Genomic DNA, 16,024 nt, shown 5'->3' with positions numbered 1-16,024 from the left:
TACCAAATAAATGACTGGTTAACAACAATCAACTACCAAATAATCTACCAAATTTATTACCAACTTAACTACCAAGTGTATTACCAAATCAACTACCAAATTTATTATCAAATCAACTACAAGATTTATTACCAAATTTATTACCAAATCAACTACCAAATTAATTACCAAACACACAACCAATCAATAATGATCAACAACTAAATAAATGACCAAATAAATGATTAAATAAACTACCAAGTAACAACAATAAACAACCAAATGAACTACCAGGTAATATCAATAAATGATCAAATCAACTACCAAATCAATGATTAAAATTGTTTGGTCATAGATTTGGTCATGAGATAAATGTCTGGCAATAAACTACTATTGGTCACATGATCAAAATTAGTCATATATCTTCAATTTTTAGTAGTTTATTTAATCATATATTATTGTTTTTGTACTAGTGAAGGACGAGCCTCAAGCTCTGATACCAACTAACGTAGGCAAGAGGAGGAATAACTAGGGCCAAAGGCTCACCCAACTATCCAAACCACCTTGCAAGAGTTAACATAGTGAAAAAAACAACACAAACACAACACCAAGGAGAGAGGACAAGTTATCTTTATTTAATTCATCAAGTAAACAACATACATGCCCAACTGTAAGGCCTTTTGGGTTATGGCTAGATATAGAATACAACTTCCAAATCCATGATCCAACTTCAAATTCACATTTCCAGACTCATATCCTTCCCTTTTTTCACTCTCTCCAAAAATCTACCTTTAATCTAAGCCCCAACACTCTATTTATACTCGCCAAAATGGCTTACAAAACATTCTAGAACTTAGAGAAGCCACAAGTCAGATCTCAAAAAATATATAACTACCTATACAAAAATTAAATGCGAATAAAGTTGGCCCAAATAGGAACTAGACACAGACAACTTGACACCCACTGGATGACTCGACATCAACTGGAAGCTGGCACTCAGCATCACTCGATATCCACTAGAAACTGGCACTTGGCATCAACTGAAAATTGGCACTCGACATCACTTGGCATCAACTGGAAACTAGCACTCGACACCAATTGGAAACTGGTCACTCAACATCAACTAGAAATTGGTCACTCGGCATCAACTGGAAATTGGTCACTTGGCAACAACTGGAAACTAGTCACTCGACATCAACTAGAAACTGGTCACTTGGCAACAACTGGCAGAATGAACAAAAGTGTAGGATTACAAGGAAACCCAAGATGCTCCTACATCAATAATAATATATAGCATCTATTGATGATGAATCCACATCCCTTGACATGGAGGATGGTAATGGTGCCATCCCTCATTAAATGCTCTATCTCTTAACTTTTTTCCTAACATTGGAGGAATCTTATCATTACTACCCTGTATAATTCCATAACTTGAAATCCTCTATTACATGAACACACAACTAATAGAGTAACAAGAATGTGGGGATATTCCCAATTTTTTCCCTCCTCCTCCTTAGTTTTATTCCTCCCTTACACGTGTCGAGCTTTTTGACTAGGCTATACATTGAATTCAACCACATAAGCACCAAATGGAAAATCCTTAATTGCTCAACTATAACTTATCTCCAATAATTAACTTTATGGCCCAGATCTATAGCACCTCAATGTGTAAGTCATGTAGCTGTAACCAATTCTTAATTTTTAAACACATTTAATTTTTTTCTCGAGAGAAGTTTGGGCCTCATCTAAAAGTGATCACTAATGAATGACATGGATTTTCTCCCAGGTATGAGTCCAATGAATGCTTAAGAGTTTATATTATTGATGCAGAAAACAAAGGTAAGAAGTCCCCAAAGAAGTAGTTGCCAAACATGAAAGAATCAAACTGCTAATGCTAATAAAAGGGATACTTGTGATCCTGAATTGTAGTTTTCATACACCCAAAGCCCATTTGGATTTGAAGTTATTAGGATGTCCAATAGAGAGGTATTCTTCAATTCAAATGCACAAAGTCAAGGAAATGCTAATCTATTTGGAAACATGGTGTTCAAAGACTTTTATTTGGAGATATCTATTGGCCTTCCCTCAAATGCTTCTCTGTATGGATTGGGGGAGAACACTAGGCCTTAATTCATGCTTAACAAGAAAAAAATCCAATATACTGTATGGAATCAATACATTCTGAGTTATAATTTGTATTGGGATTTCTATGGGTCTCATCCATTTTATATGGATGTGAGAGAAGGGGGTGTAAGTCAACCTCTATGTGTTGATTATAAGTATTCTTAAATTACTATTTTTGTATGTTAATTTCCTTTTTCATAATTTTTTTTACTGCTTATTATATTTGGAATGTACAATGATATGCAATATCTGAGGAGCTAAAGGAGGATGAAAATAAAGCTTTTCAACAACAAACTAGTTCACCATTGCTGAGTTCATCTCTAGGTCTGATTTTAAGCTTTATGAGTTTCTTTTCTCTAATTTGGTTTAGGATGTTTGATGTACAAAGAGGTAGTAGCCAATTGTTTGATTTGCAACTAAATGTATATGATGAAATCATGAGTTTATTATAAAATCAGGTGAAAAAATGTGTAACTTGAAGGATGGTTGTGTTTATCACTTTGTCAAGGTTTTTATAATTTATTTTTTCATAATTGGAAAATCCTACTTGGCAAAGAAATGAGACATTAGGAATAATTAACAGATTGCATGGTTGCTTTATTTCATTTCTATCAATTGTTTTTATATTGTATGTATTGGAAATATAAGAGTAACTGAGAGGGGAGGGGTGAATCAGTTACCACAAAAATAAATCTAGACCCCTTAGATGTCAATACAAATCAACATATAACTTTTGTTGAAACTGTATTAGTGTTATAACTTGGTTAACACACATGCACTCGATTAACACTACAAATTTATTGTCACTCAACATGTACTGAAATATCAACTGTAACTTGGTAAATACTGAATATGTAGATCTTAAGATATCAAGTGTGATTAACTTTAATTAAATTAGTTGCATAGACAAAAAAGAAATAGCATGATCACAAGTGACACTAGGATTTAATGTGGAAACCCAATTTGGGAAAAACCACCAATTGCAACTAGTTACTATTTTTCACTCTTTTGAAGTGAGCCCTATTAGGAGCTAACCCTATTAAAGGTTACAAAACACATTGTTAGGTGTGACCCTATTAGAGGATTTAATCACCATGTTAGAAATGGCCTTGTTAGAGGTCTTTAGACACTTCAATCTAGAAATGCCACCTTGTTAGAGGATTTGGAAAATAACTATTAGGCTCACTCTGTTAAGAGATTTGATACACTACTACAATGATTAGAGAGTAACAATGAAATGACCTAATTGCTGATTTTAGATCTCAATTCTGGCTCAAATACTTGATCCTTTTTTTATCAAATTAATCTTTGCAGCTCAACAAGGATATTCTACTTATCCTTAATCCAATTTGCTTCCACTAAGCATCTTCTTATCTTCCACACATTCTCACACATTTAATTCTCAACTTGACCTTATACTTATATCATACACATTGTCAAGTTGGCTTGACTATAATTTATAACAATAATTCTTCATCTCTTCAGTTAGCTAGAACCAACAAACAAATCTATTAAACTCAATATGCCAAAACAAGAAAATCTTTTGTTAGTCAACCTTGCTTAGTAGACACTACCATTGAATTGATTTTCCTATGTTAACCAAGTGAACTTATTTAACACTAAAACTTCATAAACTTCCTTTGGTAATCGAGTGAGCTTAGTTAACATTGGTTCTATCCAAATTTTCCTTTGTTAACCAAGTGAGCTTGATTAACACTCAAATTCTGTGAACTTCTCTTCAACACCAGAGTGAACTCGGTAGACATTGTCTTCTAAACTTGGAAAACAATAGAATTCTCAATAGACATGGGAAAAATTGTTTTCATCACCCGAGTGAGATCAACATACATTGATTAGTAAAAATATGACATTTTGTGTAACATCGATGACAATATACAAATTATTTTCAATAGTATGAATGCTTGTAGAATTTTAATTCTCAAAAACCTCTACTTTATGTTGTATTTAGAAATGCCTTTAAGTAATTTTTTGTCACAAAATAGGGCCTTGAGAATTTTTTTATACTCCTAGTGAAATTGGTTCAATACACAACATGACATTCTCACGTGGTTTTGGAAATATAAACAACCCAATTAACAAGCCATCACCGGGGACCGATGCAAGCCTACCACCTTTCCCTTCTACCAAAAGAAGAATTGTAACCAGTGACTTTGCAAGAGCTAAACATATTGAAAAAATGACTATCTTTAAGAGTTTTACAAAGCCTAATTAGCTAAATTAATCTCATTCTTTTTTTGACCATGAAAATGGTATGCTACAAGTGATGCATTGTAATCTTTTTGGAAGTGTACCTTTACAATAGAGCTCCACCTATTTTGGGAACCATTAAGGTACTATCTATGTTGGAATTAACAATGCAAAATTAAAATATGAGAGGGTTTGTTGGGGGGGGCAGTGTGAATCAACGCTTCAAAAATTTAACCATAAAAGCATTCACCACACATCCATCTCATAATTTATCATGTAAATTGAAATAACTAGCTGCACATGTTCATCCATAGCACGAAATTAATAATACATGACACAATAAGTTTTTTACCAAGGAACCCTCCAATGAGAAGGTAAAACTGGAGTGGGGCTAACACCCACAAATTCTTACTATTGCAACTATAAAGTGTAGCCAATGGAGATTACAATAATTTTGACCATAAACTATAATCTACCCCATGAAAGGTTTTCCCTATTAAAGGCTTACAAGGACTATTAGGTCTTACCCTATTAAAAGATTTAAACACCCTGCTAGAAGTGTGCCTTGTTAGAGGACTTAAATAACTATGTCCAAAACTATTTACTCGATGCTTGAAAGCTCTAATGCTCGACATCCATTACATCTTCAATGCTATAACTCGTCACCTGATAAACTCGACATCCACTATTTCACTCAACATATGAATCACTCAACATATATGTCTTGCTTGAAACTTGAGTGACTTGGCACATACCATCTACTTGGCACATACTGGTGCTTGGTACATACAAATTTCTATTAAGTAGATGACCTAAGTGTTTTATCACTACCTTGTCAAAACCAATCTAAGATTAACAATCTCTCCCTTTGAAACAAGTGGAAAAAACACTTTTTCATGCATATACAACCTAACTTATTTGCATCGCTTAGATAATCAATATATTGTACAAAATTTCAAAATTTTAAATTTTTTCACAAATGATGACTTAATTGTCACAACTCTTTAAAATTTTATAACTCCTCCTGAGTTGAGTGTTCCTTGCTATATTTGAATTCTGTATAACTCCTTCTGAGTAAATATGTTGTATTGCTAATGTCCCCTATTTTTGTCTCAAAATTATGTTCCCATTATCATCTTCATTCCTTTACTTTCTCATTTCCCCCTTTTTGACACTATGTCATTTGGGTGGTACACTGATAGTGTGTTTGTCCAATAATGATTTGTGGATCTCCATGATTATTTTCAATGATGCATCCCAATTATTACATACTACCTTTAGAGATTTATATTGGATATCCAGCTTGACATCAAGGTTAACATAGACTTCATGAGTGGAAAGATGAGAATCTTTCTTCATCAATGTGTTAGCAAAGGCTAGTTCCTTGTGTAACACTTCCACATGTAGGGATAGCATAGATTGGATGCTAATCAAGTTAGCACGAATGTTAGCATCTTGTGCTTGTAATGCTGCTTGCTAACCTTGAGTATAGAGTAATCTTTGAAAATGAGTTTGGCTTTGACCTAGAGATACGTTTAATGTTGTACCTATGGATTGTATATCTCCTTGCAGCTAGTCAATAGCCCTCTATGCTTCTTGTGTGAATAAATTCACATCAAAAAGCTTTGTGTATAGAGAAAAGATATTCTCCAACACATTTTTCACATCTTCCATCTTGGTTGCTTACTCAACCTATCTTAGTGCAATGGCACTAGATATCTATTCAAGTACTTTTGTCTGAAACTTCTTTTCTAACCACTCCAATAATTTGGTGTTTGACTCTAGGTCATCATCATTGATCTTGTCAACAATATTTACCAGTTTCTCAAGATTAGGTTTCTCTTCATTAGGGGTTGGGAGATTGAAAGCATCAACAAATATATCTTTGATCTCATGAAGCACTTTCTTCTGCTTATGCTCCCTTCTCGATAACTCTTAGTGTTTCTTCCTATCTAGAGATTCATATAGAATGCTCATCTACTAAATAGTGATTTTTGTAAGATCAAACTTGGGTAGTTCAATTATCTCATCAAGATTCATGAATCTCCATAAGACATGTCTTCTGATCTACTTATGTCTCTACAGTTGGCCTAGATATTTTCAATGGTGTGGCTTGAGTTCTTGGTCTCTGAAGAACCTGACTACTGGTAGGAGTCACAAAAATTGGTAAGGTAACCAGAGTTTGGATAGTAATTTGTTCCTTTGCAACAATAGACACCTTTAGTTCTTTAGGGTTGTTAATCCGACTATCCTCTTTCTTCTCTTCACCTTGTGTCTATGGTGTAGGTGTAGGACTTGCTTCCTAACCTAATTTGGTTTATGTTCCATCTTCCTCAACTATAATTAAGGCTTGTTTGAGAGAAATTAATGGCACAAGAGGTAATGCAACTAGTGTTGTAACATCACCTTGCTGTTTAGTGCTTGCACTCTATGTTTCTACATTTTTTACCTCTAGGGGCACACTTGATGTATCTATTTTCTTCTCCCCTTATTCTACCATATCTACTTTGCAATTTCATCAGTTCTCACCAATATAGGGTTTGTGCATAAATTAGATGCCATGGTGGAACTCTTAAATAAATTCTTTAGATAATCCTTAGTCAAAGGATCGATGCTTTGAGCAAAAATGTCAAGAACATCCTTGATTTTTATGAAGTTGTGTTGTCTTACTTGGTCTTCATGTGGAGGACTGGTACTCAGCACTTGTATCTTACATACACTTTGACCATCTTGTTTCTCCTCCTTAGTTTTGGCCTCTTCTTATACTATTTCCTTAGTGCCTTCCACATGACCATCCTCGACTAACTCATCTTTAGTAGTCTTAGCGGCCAGTTGTTCAACTTTCCTAGGATTTTGCATTTGTTGATCACCTTTCTTTGTTATAGTAGGAATGGATAACTTGTAAATAGTTCTCCATATTACTTTACTCTTAGTTACCAAATCATCTATATTCTTCTTCAATATATTGAATGATCTATATTTTGGAGTAAATTTACATTTGTGCAACTCCATAGACTCATCTATCATTATTTTTGGAAATTTAGGCATGACTTGGGCTAAAGTGATTTCCTTGATCTATCTTTCTATCTATAGACTATATTGCCATTTTTGCTCAACTCAGTCATAAATACTCTTAGGTACTGAGTTGGAAATCTCTATAGGAGTTGATTTGAATGTAGCTATCACAACATATATGGCTTCCTCTATAGTATTTTGCTCAACTTTACCTATCTTATCAAAATCTACGTGTACAAAACTAGACAAATCTACATTTGACTTTATATTGGCACACAAATTATCTAAATAAAAGGAGGGACTGTGGCTTACCACCTTGAATTGACTCATGTCCTATGAATTTGTCTTCTCCTCATCTAACTCAGCTAGAGCTACATATTTTCTCCTCTCATATGTCTTCTTCACTAGTTGGCTTGGCTCTGCTAAAGCAATAGTCCTCTTGCCTTTAGGTTTCTCAGGAACCTTGACTTTCTTAGTGGCTTCCATTATGTTAACCCTAGTAATAGGAGTTTCTAGCTTCTATTGTGATAGTTTCACAACCTCCTTCTTGGGTTTCTCCACTATAGGCTCTTTAGCATTTCTTTTCTTTTCAGTAGCCTTGGGTGTTCCTTGACTTCTTCTCCCTCAACACCTTCTTCATGAGCTCCCTCATCTTCTCCCTATCCTTGATTAATTGCCAAAGGGGCTTGGACTTGTTCTTCCTCTTCATCTCCCCCTTCACCAAAGCTTTCCTTTAGCTTCTTCACAAGTTCAATCTTCTTTCTTACCATAGATGTTGTCTTCAAGTCTATTGTAATTTTGGACTAGGCTTCCTCATAATTCCCAAATGAGGTGGAACTTTATCTATTTCCTCTATCAGTAGAGTTGTAATAGCTTCTAATGCCTCATCAATATTTATCTCATATGGCAAGGGCTTAAACCATCTGACCCTGGGTAGGACTGCCTACACATATTTATAATCAACATCAACTAGAAAGAAAACATCATCATAATATTTTTCAACTAGTGACACTAGTATCCTTAACCTCTACTTCATGGAATTCTTAAAGTCTTCAAAATAACTTGTCATTTTTGACTCAAAGTTATCTCCAAGTTGCTCTATGAATTCTCCAATTTGAACTGCAATAGACCTATTGGTCTTCCAAGCAACTTTACCAAATGAAGGAAATGTTTTTTGCACATAAAATAATATACAAACTAATAAAGAACCAAATTTACAAGATACATTTGGTTTTCCTTATGGCCTACAAGTTTTCAAATAGTTACTGAAGTTACAACTTGGCAAGGTCATATGTATGGTCTCTCTTTATTATTTTGTATCCCAAATCTACTACCATGTAGGACACACTGTTTAATTTGCTAGATTGAAAGAACTTGTGAGCTATCACTCTCATAGAAAAAGAAATTAGGGGGTCTAAGATAGAATCAAATGGACATTCCCTTGTTATTCTATACTGCACCTTTGTCCTTCTCAATCATCTCTTTTGAATCACTTCACATGCTCTTGGGTTAGTCTAGGGTAGGACACCCCGAAACTTAGCTAATGATCCTTTTAGTGGTCTTAATGTGTCCATCTTCTAGCCAAATGAAGTTGTCATGCATTCTACTAAGCACTATCTTGATCCATTTAATCTTGAATACATTAGGAAAATCTAGGGCACGGGTCACCCTTTCCTTTCTATGATTTTATTATCTTCTCTCGAAACTCCATTATCACAAAGTTGACTATACAATTCCCTTATTTACATGTCACCTATACTTCCAACTTTGTATGTGTAGCAAAACTTGACATCCTAAATCATTAAGACTTTTGGTGGTATTATGGATAACACACCAGATAAGTCTCCTTTGTATGCAATTTCAGGTATTTCTCGGAAAGGTGGTTGTCTAATCTCATTACTAATTAGTTGCACATTCAACACTTCCTTTCCTCTTTTCTAACATTTTAGAAGAGCTTGCTACCATAATTGATATCTAGGGTTCACAAAAACTCAAATAACAAATATCGACACCAGTAAAATACCTTCACAATCTGATGAATATGTCGAGTTGCAGTTGAATTTGGTTTGCAAATGCAAGAATCTCTTGTTGCAATTTTCCTCTATGCTCTTCATGCTCTCTTTGACCTTGAATGAATGAAAATGATTTAAGAAACAACTATCTAACCCTTAAATTTTTTCAATAAATGCTTAATGCTTACATAGTTGAAGCTCGGTCAATATAGGGTTTCCAACTCACTTGAATTACTCATGACTTCCACTTCACTTGGTTCACATAGCATGATCAATCAATACTATCGTACCTTCACAACTCAACATCAACTAAAATTCCATTCACACTAAATAGTAACTATGAAATCTTTCATGCTCAACAACAACATGAAAACTAAAGATTTCTTCCTAGTTCTAACTATTCCATTGCATCTTGGTTCATGCATATATCATAGTTTTAGTACTTGGATTCTTGGAATTGATGTAAAATATATCATTGTGATATTAGTCCCACATGCCTTTTGATTGCCTAGTTGGGGGTGATGTGATCACTCGATCCTTTGGATGAAGTGACCTCATATGAACTTGATGTGCTACAATCTTCCTTTTCTTCCATGTCTTATTCATTTGCACTTTGAATTTCTCAGAATCAACATTCTCTTTTCCTTTGTTGAATTCACTGCTTGGTGCTTTTGACCTTGTTAGACAGTTTTTGCTGATATGACTAGTCTTCAAACAACTAAAGCATGTAGTTTGACTTAACCATCTACTATAATCACTTCTGAAATGTGTTCTAATGCAATTCTTAGCAACATGTCCATACTCTTGAAAATAGTGACAAATGTACCTTGTATTGTAATCCCAATTATAGGATTTTCTATTGTGTTGTACCTTTGTCTTCTTATTTACTTGGCATTACATCTAGATTCGTATGATTTATGTCCATACTTCTGAAAATTGTGGCAGTATCCTTCAAATATTTGTGTCCTTAAGGTCTTGGTCTTTCATTCATGTGCTTGATGCCCTTTCTTGTTGCACTTATGAAAGTAACCCATGAATTTCTTCTTAAGGTTTCAATTTGCATTATTTCTTCTGCAAACATTTGCTATATGACCTAACTTTCCACAATTATGACAAGTGAGTTTATAGTTCTTATCTTTGTTGTTTCTTTGCTCACCACTTTTATATGATTCTCCTTCCTCAGTATTGGTGTACCCCAAACTAGTAGTATCATTGATAGATCTAGGAGATCTCATCAGTTTCTCAAAGTATTTGGTGGCTTCATTGGATTTGTTGAAACTTTCAACAAATTCCTTTTCTTTTCTTAGTTCATTCCTCAATTGTTCATTTTGTAACTTCAGGGTTGTAATCTCAATGTCCTTTCCATTCAATTCATGATTGGAAATCATCATTTGATTCTTTATTTCCAGTTGCATGTTAGCAATCCTTTCTACCTCTGATGTCTTTTGTTCTAGTCTGTTGGTCAATGTTCTTTTGTCATCTTCATTCACAACTTTGTCTTCCTCAACTTTATTTTCATACTCAGTCACCTCACATAGCAAGACTGATTAAACTTCTTGTTCTGTCTTAAGATTTTTGACCTCTTCAGTTAGGGCACCATTCTTTTTCATTAGATCTGCAACTACTACATCAAACTCATTTGAGTTTCCATCTGCAAATAATTTAGTAGTGTCTTCCTCTTGATAATGTGTGTCATTTTCCTCAATATCCATCTCTTTCCTTCTCTTTAATGAGTGCTTCAACTCATCTCTTGCTTCATTGAGTTGGTGTAGGGAAAGCTAGATTTCAATCTTCTAGTTCTCAATAACTTTTCCCAACTTATAGACTTCCATCTTCAAGATCTTTCCTCAAAGTTGCAAATCTTTCCTTTCCAGAGAACAAGTCTCTAATACTAATTTTTGGAATTAACAATGGGAAAGTAAACTCTAAGAGGGGCAACACTTCAAAAATTTAACCACAAAAGAATTCACCACACATCAATCTCACAATTTATCATGTAAATTGAAATAAATAGATACACATGCTCATCCATAGCATGAAATAAATAATACATCACACAATAAGTTTGTTAACTGGAAACCCTCTGATGAGAAGGTAAAACTAGAGTGGGGATGACACCCACAAATCTTTATTGTTGCAACTATAAAGTGTAGCCAATGAAGGTTACAATAAGTTTGACCATAAACTATGATCTACCTTGTGAAAGGTCTACCCTGTTAAAGGCTTACAAAGACTGTTAGGTCTCACACTGTTAAAGGATTTAAACACATGCTAGAAGTGTGCCTTGTTAGAGGATTTAAACTTACAATTAAATAAGCACTTCATTAAGAGATTTATACAAAAGTATGTTTGGACTTGAAACATGTCAAGGCTACTCTATTATGATATTTTCACTGATTCACCTGTTAGAATGTTTCAACATTGATCCTTTAGTTAGCACGTCTCTGCTAGATATCAGATCTTCTCTTTCTTGATGTGTACTTGATCCTCCTAATTAGATGTATCTCTTCTATCCTTTATCTTCTATATTCTATTCTCTTTAGCTGATTCTACAATTATAGCACAATCATAACCTCCATAGCCACCATGAATGCTCTCTTTGCACTTAGCATTTGACCTTCTCTTCTCATCTGCACACATAAATTGTTTATGGTTTTTCCTCCTTAAGAAGACTTAGGTGAGCTAGGGTTAGGTAGGAATCAACAATTGTGATTCACCCATTTTTCCACTTAGAACATCCCTCAATCTGATTGGTTGCATGCATTGCATAGGGATTCTAAATATACCTTCATATATATCTTCTACAATCTTAAAAAAATCCTTAAGTTGGCCCAAAAATGGTTTATATAGGAGTTTGTGTCATTACAAACAACTATGTCCAAAATTGTTTACTCAACACTTGAATGCTTTGATGCTCGACATCCATTACAGCTTCAATTTGGTAACTCATCACCTAATTGACTTGCCATCCACTATTTTACTCAACATATGAATCACTCAGCATATATTTCTTCCTTGACACTTGAGTGACTCGGCACATACCATTTTCTTGAAACATAATGGTGCTTGGTACATATAGATTTCTATTAAGTAGACAACCTAAGTGTTTTGTCACTGCTTTGTCAAAACCAATCTAAGACTAATAGTCTACCATTCATTTATAGTATTTTCCTTTTCCATATTTCTCTATGGGAATTTTTATTGTTGCTCTGGTTAGTGTTTGTTCATGGATGAAAATATGTTTTCTTTTAGAGGCTATTGATTTTATTATAAGTCAACATTTGTGTAATAATATTTAGCTTAGTCAATTATATTTGGAAGCATTGTAATGGTTTTTATTAAGAGGAAATCCATTTTCCTCTCGATGTAATGATATGTTGGATTTTTTTGTGTTGAGTCATTACATTATCATTCATTTCCTAGGCTATTAAATTCATCATAAGGTCTAGGAAATATTTATGTGTCAGTTATCTCAAATGTTATTTTTGCACCAAAGTCATAAACATTACATTTATTGCAAGAACTTGCATGTATACTAAGTGAACCATGTACATTTTCATGAAAATTTTCCTGTATTATACAATTTAATGTAAATGTCTCTTCCCCAAGTATGTTATGATTGTTTTAGATTTTTAGCTAGAATTATTCTATATGTGGTTCTTCATAACCCAATCTCTTATAGAGTACCTATAGGGCAGGAGAGACTAGTTTGTATATACTCCTAGGGAATGTGTAGTAAGGGTGGGACACATGTTTTGTGATTTTGAAACTTTAAAAACCTCCATGTATTGGGTATGTTTAAAGGTAAGAAGTAAATAAAGTACAATACTTATATGAATTTATAAGAAAAGATTTTGAAAGAAGACATTACTCGAATTTGAATCAACACAATGACATTAGAGGGCTGAAAATTTCAAAATTTAAATGAGGCTATAATACCTAATCATTACATTTATGGTCATCCATGGCATTGAACTTTAAGAATTGAAATCAAAGTTGCAATAAACTAGTGTAAAGTTAACACCTTGACGAAAGCACTGAGACATAGACCAATACAATTTTCCATAGATCCAACTTCTTTTGGTAAAGAAATCTATGTTTATCACATGAAATTAACACTTGTACTCCTAGTATATTAATAATGGTAAAGGTGGCTTTACAAGTCACAAATAATCAAGACCTCAATTGGTGTATGAGGTGATTGCTCTTACATTTAACTTATATGATGCTGAAATAAGGAGTACAAACTCCCCATTGGATCGTGACTTTTATCCTCAATTTTAAAGAACATAAGGCATCCTAGTAGTTTGACTCAAGTTGTATGTGTTCCTAGTATCCTTGAATCTAAATCTTCCTAATTTCTTGTTAACATTGGAGGGAATTGTGCAAATGGAACCATAAGCTTAGATGAGTGGTATAATGGTATTACCCCATTGTGGTGTTGACTTCTTCCAATATCTTTTTTTTCGTGTGCTCTTGTTCATTTCTTAGCTAGGATTCCTCCATAGTGGAGTTATTTTGTTTGTCAAATATTTTTTTGATAGGGTTATTATGAATTTATTGTGTATCATAGGATATTGCAGGTTAATGAAGGTGCATATTTAATACTTATATAGTTATTTTATGACAAATACTTCTTTCTAAATTTCATAAATGATTATCTAGAAATTGGCATCAAGTGCCCCATTGTTCATGACATCATGCCTATGAATAACTACAAGGGGTTTATGTGCATGACTAGATTTTACAAAAATAAGGTATGCCAACCTCCTATTTTCATATATCAGTTGGAAAATCCATATGAATAGAAGAGTTTCATTTTTACATATGATAGGAAAATTCTTGGCATGTTATCAACTTGAGTCCTTTAACACAACATTTAGAACTGGAAGTATCTAAACTAAGGTTAATATGAAAGTCTAACCCCTCATATTTGTTTAATATCTAGTTATATCATTCTACTACCTTTTGAGTTGGGCTATGAACAAGTTCTTCATATGTCATGAATTGCTCCTCTAAGATTGTGCAAAGAACAACATTTTTCCCATGTTCTCAAATCTTGCTTATAATCCTCTAACTATGGTAATAGCAACCTGGGTTGGTGTTCCAACTATAATCTTCTTCTAATATTAAAATTATGATTTTGAGCACATTAGAATTTCTCAGTCTATTTAAAAAATTGACTTACCAAATTAAAGGCTTCAATATCTAGAATAAAAATTGACTTACCGAATTAATTGGTGTACATTTTTTGAGCTAGAAACACTATCACACATTGATGTAATGTGGATGAAATGATCTATAACTATTCTCTTTGACTAGGTATCTGTATTTCTCCAAATATTTTTTGTGCTTCATGAACATTGCTGCCAAGAATCTTCATAGCCACTTTTGCCCCTTCTTTTCCATGTCAAAAACTTTATGATTGATCTCGATTGGAGATATTTTTCTAGTATCTATTAAATCTTTTGTCGTAACACATATTGGCATGCCAATCCTTGCAATTCCTCTAAAAATTTCAACACCAACAATTATAGAATCCTTCTCATTAAAAATATAATTTGGAAAAAATGCTAAAGACATGGGAAAAGATCATCTTTTGCAACTTCATTTTTCCTTTCCATTTTAACATTATCCATATATGCTTTAAACTTGTCAAATAGATGATACCAAATGCTAGCTACAAATATTATGGCACCAACTTCATCTGCAAGCTCATGAGCTTAAGGAGTAATTTTGGCATCAAATGTCAAAATGACAACATACTCTTTCTTCTTTTTCTCAAGCATTACAATTGTATGCATGACATTTTTTTATGCACATGCCTAATAAAAAATTATAATAACCAAGATGTTCATGAATTGGGTCTTTAAGAACTCAAGTAATTCCTTCAAAGAGGTAATAGTTAATATTTAACATCAAAGCCTTCCCCACTCTTTTCAATAAAAGACATAACATTGTTTATACATGAATTATTATAGCGAAAATTGTTTAGAGAAAGAAGTGAGAATAATGCCTTTCTACTTCCAAAGAATGGTGTGTATGTAATGCAACTTTTCAGCACAAGAATCATCTTTTGAATCTACTATATTTAATGGATGATCATACTTTTCTCTAAGGATCCGTTTGGTTCCTGGAAGATGACTATAATTGGCTTTTTCAAAATTCAGTTTTGAAAATTTATACATTTGTTTCAAAATTGGCAAAATGAAATCAGCATACCCGACTTCTAATTTTTCCTCAAAACCAGGTATTCCAACTTCCTACTATCGAGTAGGAATTGAAAATCAAAACCTGGTTATGTTTTTTAAGGAGTGTAAAAACAATAGATTAGACTACTTTTTGAAATTTTCCTTCAACTCCAAGCTTATGCATAAAAATGTGTCTTCACATGCATCTTCAAAGTGAAACAAACGATTCAACTAAAATCCCAAAAATTGGAAAGAAGATTTGCAAAACCTTGATTTGGCTAAACCAAGGTTTGTAGAAATCCTGATTTTTTAAATTCCATGAACCAAATGGACCCTAAAGCTCCCATTCTAATATAGATAGGAAGGATGCTAGTAATAGTTGTGAAATTTAGCTTTACACTTGTCAATTTCATTTGTTTGAAAGTTTCTAAACCGTTTTCAAAAATTCCATTTTTTGCACACACTTCAATCTTTGTAGCCCACACTTCAATAATT

General features: G+C 33.5%; 1 pseudogene; it reads left to right on the top strand.

Moving 5' to 3' along the window:
• The first annotated feature begins 1,744 nt into the window (after positions 1 to 1,744).
• The window catches only part of LOC149579903 (glutathione S-transferase L1-like), a 38,421-nt pseudogene continuing 24,141 nt past the window's right edge, over positions 1,745 to 16,024 (top strand).

The sequence above is a fragment of the Cupressus sempervirens genome, chromosome 1 (assembly GCF_028749045.1).
Source record: "Cupressus sempervirens isolate cs-2001-9-10 chromosome 1, ASM2874904v1, whole genome shotgun sequence".
Taxonomy (NCBI): domain Eukaryota; kingdom Viridiplantae; phylum Streptophyta; class Pinopsida; order Cupressales; family Cupressaceae; genus Cupressus; species Cupressus sempervirens.
Note: the sequence above shows the minus strand (reverse complement) of the source record. Positions and strands in the feature narration are given on the sequence as shown.